This window comes from Caretta caretta, chromosome 11, assembly GCF_965140235.1.
Source record: "Caretta caretta isolate rCarCar2 chromosome 11, rCarCar1.hap1, whole genome shotgun sequence".
Taxonomy (NCBI): domain Eukaryota; kingdom Metazoa; phylum Chordata; order Testudines; family Cheloniidae; genus Caretta; species Caretta caretta.
The window spans coordinates 32969052-32977223 of NC_134216.1; the positions used below are offsets into that span (position 1 = coordinate 32969052).

General features: G+C 37.4%; 1 protein-coding gene across 26 annotated transcripts in view; it reads right to left on the bottom strand.

Moving 5' to 3' along the window:
• Positions 1 to 7891, bottom strand: part of BAZ2B (bromodomain adjacent to zinc finger domain 2B) — a 277230-nt gene extending 269339 nt beyond the window's left edge. For 6 of the 26 annotated variants that reach the window (XM_048869516.2, XM_048869518.2, XM_048869512.2 and 3 more), the window contains exon 1: positions 7572 to 7886. The gene's annotated coding sequence lies outside the window, so the exon portion shown is untranslated. Of the gene's footprint in view, positions 1 to 6179; positions 6493 to 6943; positions 7160 to 7397; positions 7479 to 7571 lie in introns of those variants that run through there. The other 20 variants (XM_048869528.2, XM_048869527.2, XM_048869521.2 and 17 more) reach the window with 14 other exon arrangements.
• Positions 7892 to 8172: the final 281 nt, after the last annotated feature.

Here is an 8172-nt window from a genome sequence, read left to right on the forward strand (position 1 = left end):
TGGAACATTCCTATAACAGCTCAGGCAATATGACAATGATCTCTCAGGGGGGGAAAAAAAATCAAAATCTCTACTGCACACTCAAAGTCCCTCTGCCAACCTAATGCATTTTTGCTTCAGCCAATCAGATTGTCAGCCCTGACCTAGAAGACTTGCATCAAGCTTCAAACATTTAAAAACATCAATCATAAAAACAAAGACAGGACATTGAATTATACAGTATTAACCTCCAGGGTTTGCATACAAAGACCTTAGATTTATTTATGTCCCAGCGCATTAAGAGCTTCAGTACACCGTTCTTTACACCAAACCGGCTGCCAATTTGATGAACCTCTCTGCCCTCAGCAGGAGTGCAGCATCTTTGATTAATGAGTGCATGCTTGTGGAAAAGTGTAAGAACAGAAAACAGGGTAAAAAAAATAAAATAAACCACACAATTATGTCTCTACACATCTGATGGACCAATGCAATAATTATCTTAGAGCTGGATTTCTTTTACAGAGAATGCCTCATTCTTTTTAAATACTATGTATGTTCACTTAAACTCACACTGCAGTTATTTTAGTCTCTTAAAATACTTTTTTATAAAATGCAAATGTTATCTTTCACAAAGCACATTCATCTACTGCAAAAACTGTTAAAATTCATCAGCACAACAAAGTCACTACTAAATAAGGTCACTACTTCTGACTAAACGTGTGTTTAACAAAGTGCTTTAAATCATCAAGTAAGTAATTCTTTTTTAACAATTTTTTTAAAATTTTAAATTCCAATCTAACAGTCTAACAATTCAAAAGCTCAAACCAACTGAACTGGTGTATTTTTCCTCTTGCTAAATATTAATATATAAATATTGATTTAAAATTCCAAATCAAATCAGATACAAAGTATAATTTCTTATTTAATTTTATTAAAGGCACATTTTACACAGAACGTTCAATTTTTCCAAATTTTTAAAATGTTTTATTGGGACTTGCAACAAATTAGATGACAATAATGATGTCTCTACACATCTGATGGACCAATGCAATAATAATAACTAAGTTCTACATATACAGACCTGGGGGAAAACCAGATATGTTTATCTGATGGAGAGGTGACCACATTACTTTGGACCACCACTTCATTTTAGAAGAATTAGTTTAATTCCTTTTAGACCAAATACATTTTGTTAAAAACACACCAAGAATTTTATCCTGCAAATGTTAACAGGCATATCGCTTAGTACTACTAAAAGCAGTCTCACAATGAGACTATTCAGTGGAAAGCACTGCTACACCTGATAGTATTTGCAGGACTGGGCCCAAGCATTCTGACGGTGCCATCACCTTTTTTTCTGCATACACCCATCACAGAGGTTAGAAACATCTTTACCTATGGCTCTAAACTACTAAGGTTTGACTCATTCAACTCCTTGCCATCAAATGCAAAGATAGTCATATGGTCCCCCTTCACATATGGGAAATCATAACACCTGAAGTGTGCAAGGAAGCAGATGACAGTATGGGTTACACATTAAGAGACTAGAATCTCCTTTCTATGAAAATTGGAGGGACAGTGTCAATTTCAGATCTAGAATTGAGGGGGGGAGGGGGATTAAGTGTTAGAAATAGTTTCAAAAACTACATCTTCCTGGGAGTTCGTTGGCCAATTTCTAAGAGTTAGAAAACAGTTTTGTATTTATTTTTTTTAAAAAAATAACTATTTATTCTTTTTTCTATTGCTGTTTGAAAAAAACCCACACAAAAGATTAAACTAACAAAAGTGCTATCAAATGCACAAAGTAAACAAACTGAATTAAAAAGCGAAAAAACATTTTTTTCCTCTAATCTCTAAACATTAGCAAAACCCTACAGACAGATGTGGGATTTTTACATTGACAGCGTTGCTTTAAACTATCAGTCTTGTTACTTACTAATATTACCAGAAAACTTCAAAATTTAAAAATTTTGCTCATAAATTAAAATAAAACCAAAGACATTTGTAGCAGCGAAAGCTATTCTTTGCTTTCTCTACAATAAAGTTTCAGAGGAAACTGTTGTACATGACTTACAGACTACATTAAAGAAGTGTTTTGATACTGCTCTAAGGAATTCCTTTAGGTAGACCAAAGGCAGTATATAACCCTAAACAAGAAATAACAAGTTTTTTTTTTTAAATTATCTAGTTATTTCATATTTTAGATTAAAAATGAAAAAAGACACAGATTAGTGAAAATATTCATCATATTTGACACTTTACAGGCTGAACGTAGACTATGAACCCAAACATACAAAGGCTTATGCACATGCTTAACTTTACACATGAGAGTAATCAAAAGTCTCTGCAGGATCAGGGTCAAAGGTTTTCATTTCTGGAGTTACAGACCTGGTAGTTACAGTACTGATTCAGCGTAGTGACGGTGTGAGGCACAAGCAGACTAAGCAATTGCTTAGGACCTCGAGCAGCTCAAGGGGGCCCCCTATTCACTTTTTTAGTATGTGTTGGGGGGCTACAGGGGGGGGGAGCAAAAATATTCCTGCTTAGGGCCCATAACGGGCTAGCACTGCCTCTGATTCAGAGTCAGGTGACCTTCGTTCTGTTCCCAGCACTTCCATTGACTTCCTGTGTCGCCATGGGTAAGTCACTTCACTTCTCTGTATAGGGAAACTAGTAGTTAGCCATCTTTATGAAGCTCTGAAAAGCTTGGGCGAAATATAAGTGCAACTACTACTGTTTGACGTACCATAGGATTATTTTTCTTATGCAGCGCTTTGGTGACTCATTTGTTGTTTCTGAATGTATGAGCAAAATTAGAAAACGTGTACCTTTTCTAAGTTGATCTTACTAATATTATTGTTTCCATTACTCATCCCTAAAGAGTAAACATAAAAGAACTCCAAACCCCTTAGTACGTACTCACTTAGGTAATGACCCTAAAGCAATGCTTCCATTATAACTACAACTACAAAAGCATTAACAATAGAACAGATCATATGTAAGGAAAAAATATTGGTGCAACTGAAACTTTACAAAAACAGAAACATCACTGCTGCTTATCTTCATGTTTCTTACCCACTTGGGCTTTTTTGGCACAGATTGAGGGGGGGCGCAGTTTTAATTGTCCTCTGTACCTATTTTAATGTCCTGTATTTTCCCCCATACATTTCTTTAAAGCATACAGTTTACCTGTTACATTGTTTTGTCAGTGTTCAACCAGACTGTTCCATTCTACATAGATCTGAAATACACTGTTCTCTCTTCTCATTAAAATTTGTCAGTGTTTCTCTTGACTGCTCTCTAGTAGCATTTAAAAAAGGACACAGACTAGTTGATAAAATTATTTAATATCATCAACCAAAACAAACAGTAGTAAGAGGACAAGGAAATCTGAGGGGTTTACCTTAAATTTTTGGGGGAAACCCTGATGGCCTTAGGCAAGTCATCACACTGACTTCAATGGCCAACTCACCTGAGTGAAGCAAGAACAATTTGGCCCTTCATCAGGTCTCTGTTATAAAAACTATCTTCAATTTTTTTTTTAATGGGGAAAAAAAAAACCTATGGGTCATACTATACTATTACTTTTTAAAGCTGAAATCTCTATTAAAATCAATTTAAGGATATGCCCCTAGATTTATTTTTAAAAAGAAAGAAAACTAAAACCTGGTTTTGAAGATTTTTAAATATAAATTACTAAAGGCAAATTAAAAACCCTCCAAGGAATCTAGTATACTAAGAATAAACTTGGTGAAATAATTTCAATTCTGGAAGAGCACTATCGTAGTTTCTTTGTAGTAAGTTTCATTTCTAGTTGATCTAGACTTGGCAAAATAACTTGGATCTCCTAGTGCTGGATATGCCATAAGAATACTGTGAATCTAAAAGCAATCTAGCACTAAACACATTCTTTCACTAATTCAGAGGGATCAGACAGAAAGCACAAACTTTCTTGCAACTGTGATATTCCACATCTTGTGTAGGAACACAAAAGTAGCAACAAAGACATTAACAATTGCAGTTCAAGCTGGGAGTGACTGTTCTGTTTCAATTCAATGACACCACTAATGGCTTCTTAGCAGCTCCATGAAATCAACCAGCTGTCAAGTCGATGCATCAGAAGGAACAGTTACGCACTCCCATAAGAAAAAGCAACACATCAGGATGTTTGGCAAAACATCTGCTCCTTTACACTTCAATTCTATAATAAACATGCAAATAAAGAAATAAGAAAAAAAAAGACAATAGAAACTAAAAATTCTAGAGACTTTCATTACTTTCTTATTTGCATTTTAAATAATTTCCTTGCCAAAAAAAAAAAAATCAGTCATGGAGGTCTTATCCACAAGGTTAGTATTCATGCTTAATGTATTTACAATACTCAACCAGTGTTTACTCCCTGTGTAATACAAAAAAAATTGTTCTTGTTTCTGTTAAGAAACATTCAAGCATCTTTCCAGGAAGTGAACATAGAAAACCATCTATTTCCCCAAAAATTACACAACATTTAGTAAATTGTATCATAAAACAGTGCTCCAAACTAATTTTACCATATGAACTACGACCCTTAACATGAGTTTTCAAATTAATCTTATTTTGTTGAAACAGTCAAGTTTAAATAACTCAATATACTAGAATTATTTAAATAAATTCATAGCATGAGAATTTAGTGTGGCAATTGTACAGTTTATTATGTCAATACATAGTACTCACAGAAAGCTTATTTACATGTTTCCTTCAAAACAGTAGTTAGTCAATAATAGGAAGAAACTATTAGCTGCTCCTCCAAAGAAGATTTTTTCTAACACATGATTAAAATACCACAAAATGTACATATTTACATATAAATTTATCAATGTTTGATTTTATATGCTATAGTTTTTAAAAGAATCAGTAAGCTAAAAAAAAAAGCTTCCTGTTTGCCAAACTGGATTTAAAATTACTTGAACACCAAAGATATCCCCCTTAAATACTTAAGATTCCTAACTTCTCGATATATCCAATACAGAAAATTGTTTCAACTACAATTTTCTTTATGCTGTCTGGCTTATTGATTATGCAGCATTGTGACAAAAATGTGCAGTTTACAATAGGTGCGAAAGACATCAAATATACTTAACTACCATTTTCTTAAACTGCTTTATCCTCTGTTGCTCACCATTTATAATCTGCCAAATCTTCTAGGCTTTTGTTGCATGTATAATTTAGAACCATCTGTTCTATGGGCTTTTAACTATTTAAACATTTTCATCTACCTACAATTCACATAACTGGCAGACATTCAATTCATCAAGGCTTTCTAAAGCATTTTTTAAAAGAACATACTCAGGTAAATATCTGACTTTTGTTAACAAAAAAGCATACTTCCTACCTAAAGACATATTGTTAAATATATCATTCAATTTTGAGTATGTGAGAAAAAAAGAAATCTCTTGATGTTCTAAGACCTGTTCCTATTAGTTTCTAAGTTAATCGTAACCAATGTTTTTCTCAATCCTGAAGACAAAGGGAATGCAAATTAAATACAGACAGTTTCATGTTCTTGTTAGTGTGAATAAAAATATGCAGAAGGTAAAATGAATGTAGGAAACTGAATGGAAAATTAGAATTCTATTTACAGTACCTATTATTTATGAAGTACTCAGTGTTTCATTAAGTTTTACCATGTGACCAGGCGAACTTTTACTAGATGAAAAGACTATCATTGACAAGTAAATTAAACAAACACTATATTTTACTGTTTTCCTTTTCACAGTAGCAAATAGAAGAGTTTATAACCAGAGGTAAAGTGATTCAGAATTGTGGCAGTTGGTATTTTTTTTTTTATTAGCATACTAACTACATTCTGCCAACTGCAGAATACAGCATCTGGAACATAATCCAAAATACATATAATGTCTACAGGTACTTTACAAACAGTTTATTGCATACATATAATACTGTTAAAACGGTTCTTTTGGAATCTATCATTTTTAAAAAATAACTTATTTTCCCTAACCCCCTTCACCTTCAGCTCTACACTCCTTCAGAGAAGATTCTGGACCAAGTTGTCTCATGTAAATTCACATGAGATAACTATTTGCTGTAAATACAAATAATGCTAACCCACAAATGCAATATTATTTCATATAACAACTTTGTATTTTTAAATAGTGAAATATATATTTATATCTGAAATAGTACAAAGCCAGAACACAAACCTGAGAGTAATTCAAAAGAATAGATATTTCTCCACCTGTTACAAAAATGCCAGAAAAGGAGCACATAGTTTTAAGAACTATATGCATTCTAGCAGGATAAACTACACATCTCTCACTTTAAAGTGCAGCTCACAACACGTTAGATCAGAAATCCCATGGGGGAAAAAAATCACACACACACACACACACTTGGAAAATTTCCCCTTAAACTTTACATGACGTCACTGTCTATCCCTGTTACATTTGCTAAACTTTGAGCCTTATCCAGCAGGACTTTCAAGATTTCCACCTACCCACTCACCCCCCCCTTAAAGAGAGAGACAGACTTGGGAATAAAAATTTGCCCAAGATGGCGAAAGCCTTGTTGTTTAGAGGGCAGAAAAATGGAGGATATTGTAATATACACAAAGGGATAAATTTCAACAACTCGACCAAGGGCTGCAGCTGCTTCTCTCTCTTTATAAGGAAGCAACACACACAAAAGATAAAGGGAGAGAGAAAGAGAAGAAAGCAGCAAAGCCCTCAGCACAGGCAGACTGTCTCCCTGGTCTCTCCCAAGCCCACTCCACTTGCCCGCCGCCCTTTTCAACGCCCAAAGCGGAGTTTGGAGCAACTCTACAATGCCACATTTTGAAATAAAAGGATATAAAAGAGTCCGGGGGGAAGGGGGAGGGGGAGGCCAAGCGGGAGAGGGGGAGTTTGCCGCTGCGAGCTCAGCGGGAGACAGAGACACGGCCGTATTGAACCGGGCGGGCTCCTCTTACCTTGTGCACACTCCGAGCTCCCGGGGGCCCCCTCGCTGCACGCTACGTACCCCGCTGGGCAGCGGCAGGGGAGCCCGAGGGGAAGGAATCGCCCCTGCGGCTGCAGCTGGCTGACATGCCCAGAGCTGCGGCAGCCGGAGCGAGCCGGGCAGAGGGAGCGGGGAGAGCGCAGAGACACAAAGAGGCGCTCCCAGCCCAGGCGGCGGCGGAGCAGCCCCGGCGGCGGCCGAGCCGGGCAGCCAGTCCCAGGGACACACACTTGAAGCCATGGATAAAGTTTAAACTCGCTTGGGACACGGACCGCGCTCCCCTCCCCCCGGACTCGCACAGTTACAGCCTCTCTCCCCTCCTTCCCACCCCCCCAAACCCGAGTGGACAAGGTCAGCCCCTTTCCGATGGGACACACAACCCCAAAGGCACAACCAACCCACCGCAACAAAGGGATGATACAAACCAGCGGCTGCAGAACACCGAAACCCCAACTCCCATAGCAGCTTTGCCCATCCGAGCACGATCTCCCCGTCCCTCCTTCCTTGTCCTGAAATCTGGCAAATATTTCACATTTCCACCTTAACAGAAAATCCCTCCCTCCCATCCGGGGAGAGCAGGCAGAGGGATTTTAACTCACCTTTCTAGTTTGGAAGAGATCTCCCCTTTCTGGGGTTGCTGAAGATTAGGATATGTGTGTGTGTGTGTGTGTGTCAGGAACGTTTCCCTGTCCAACACCCTCAAGAAGAGTGTAAAGAAACACCAAGGAGGGGTGGGGAAATTTGGGAGAGTGTAGCCCTCTCTGGGTGTATCTGTTTCTCTGTCTGTCTCTCGCTGTCTCTCCCTGGTTAGTTCCTTGCAGCGGCAGCGGATTGAAGCAGATTCTCTTCTCAAGGTTTATTCAGCTTCAGTTCCAGGCAAAGCCTTCATGAACCAAAAGTGACGTCAACCAACAAGGCTCTTCTCTCTTCAACAATGAAAGTTGCTGTTAACAAGGGGGAAAAGAGAGAATTGTTTATCTCATTTCAGCCCTAGTAATAAATGACCTATCAGCAACGAAAAGGAGCAAGGAAAAGAGTTGCATTTCTGTTCCCCAAGTGCACACAAACTAACTCTCTCTTACATATACTCTGTCCAGTATTCCCCGGACTAGAAAAAGTTATCGAAAAGTCTTATAAAAGGGAAAAACATAATAAATCCACATTCGGTGATTATTAAATAATTAATGAATAGATTGGGAG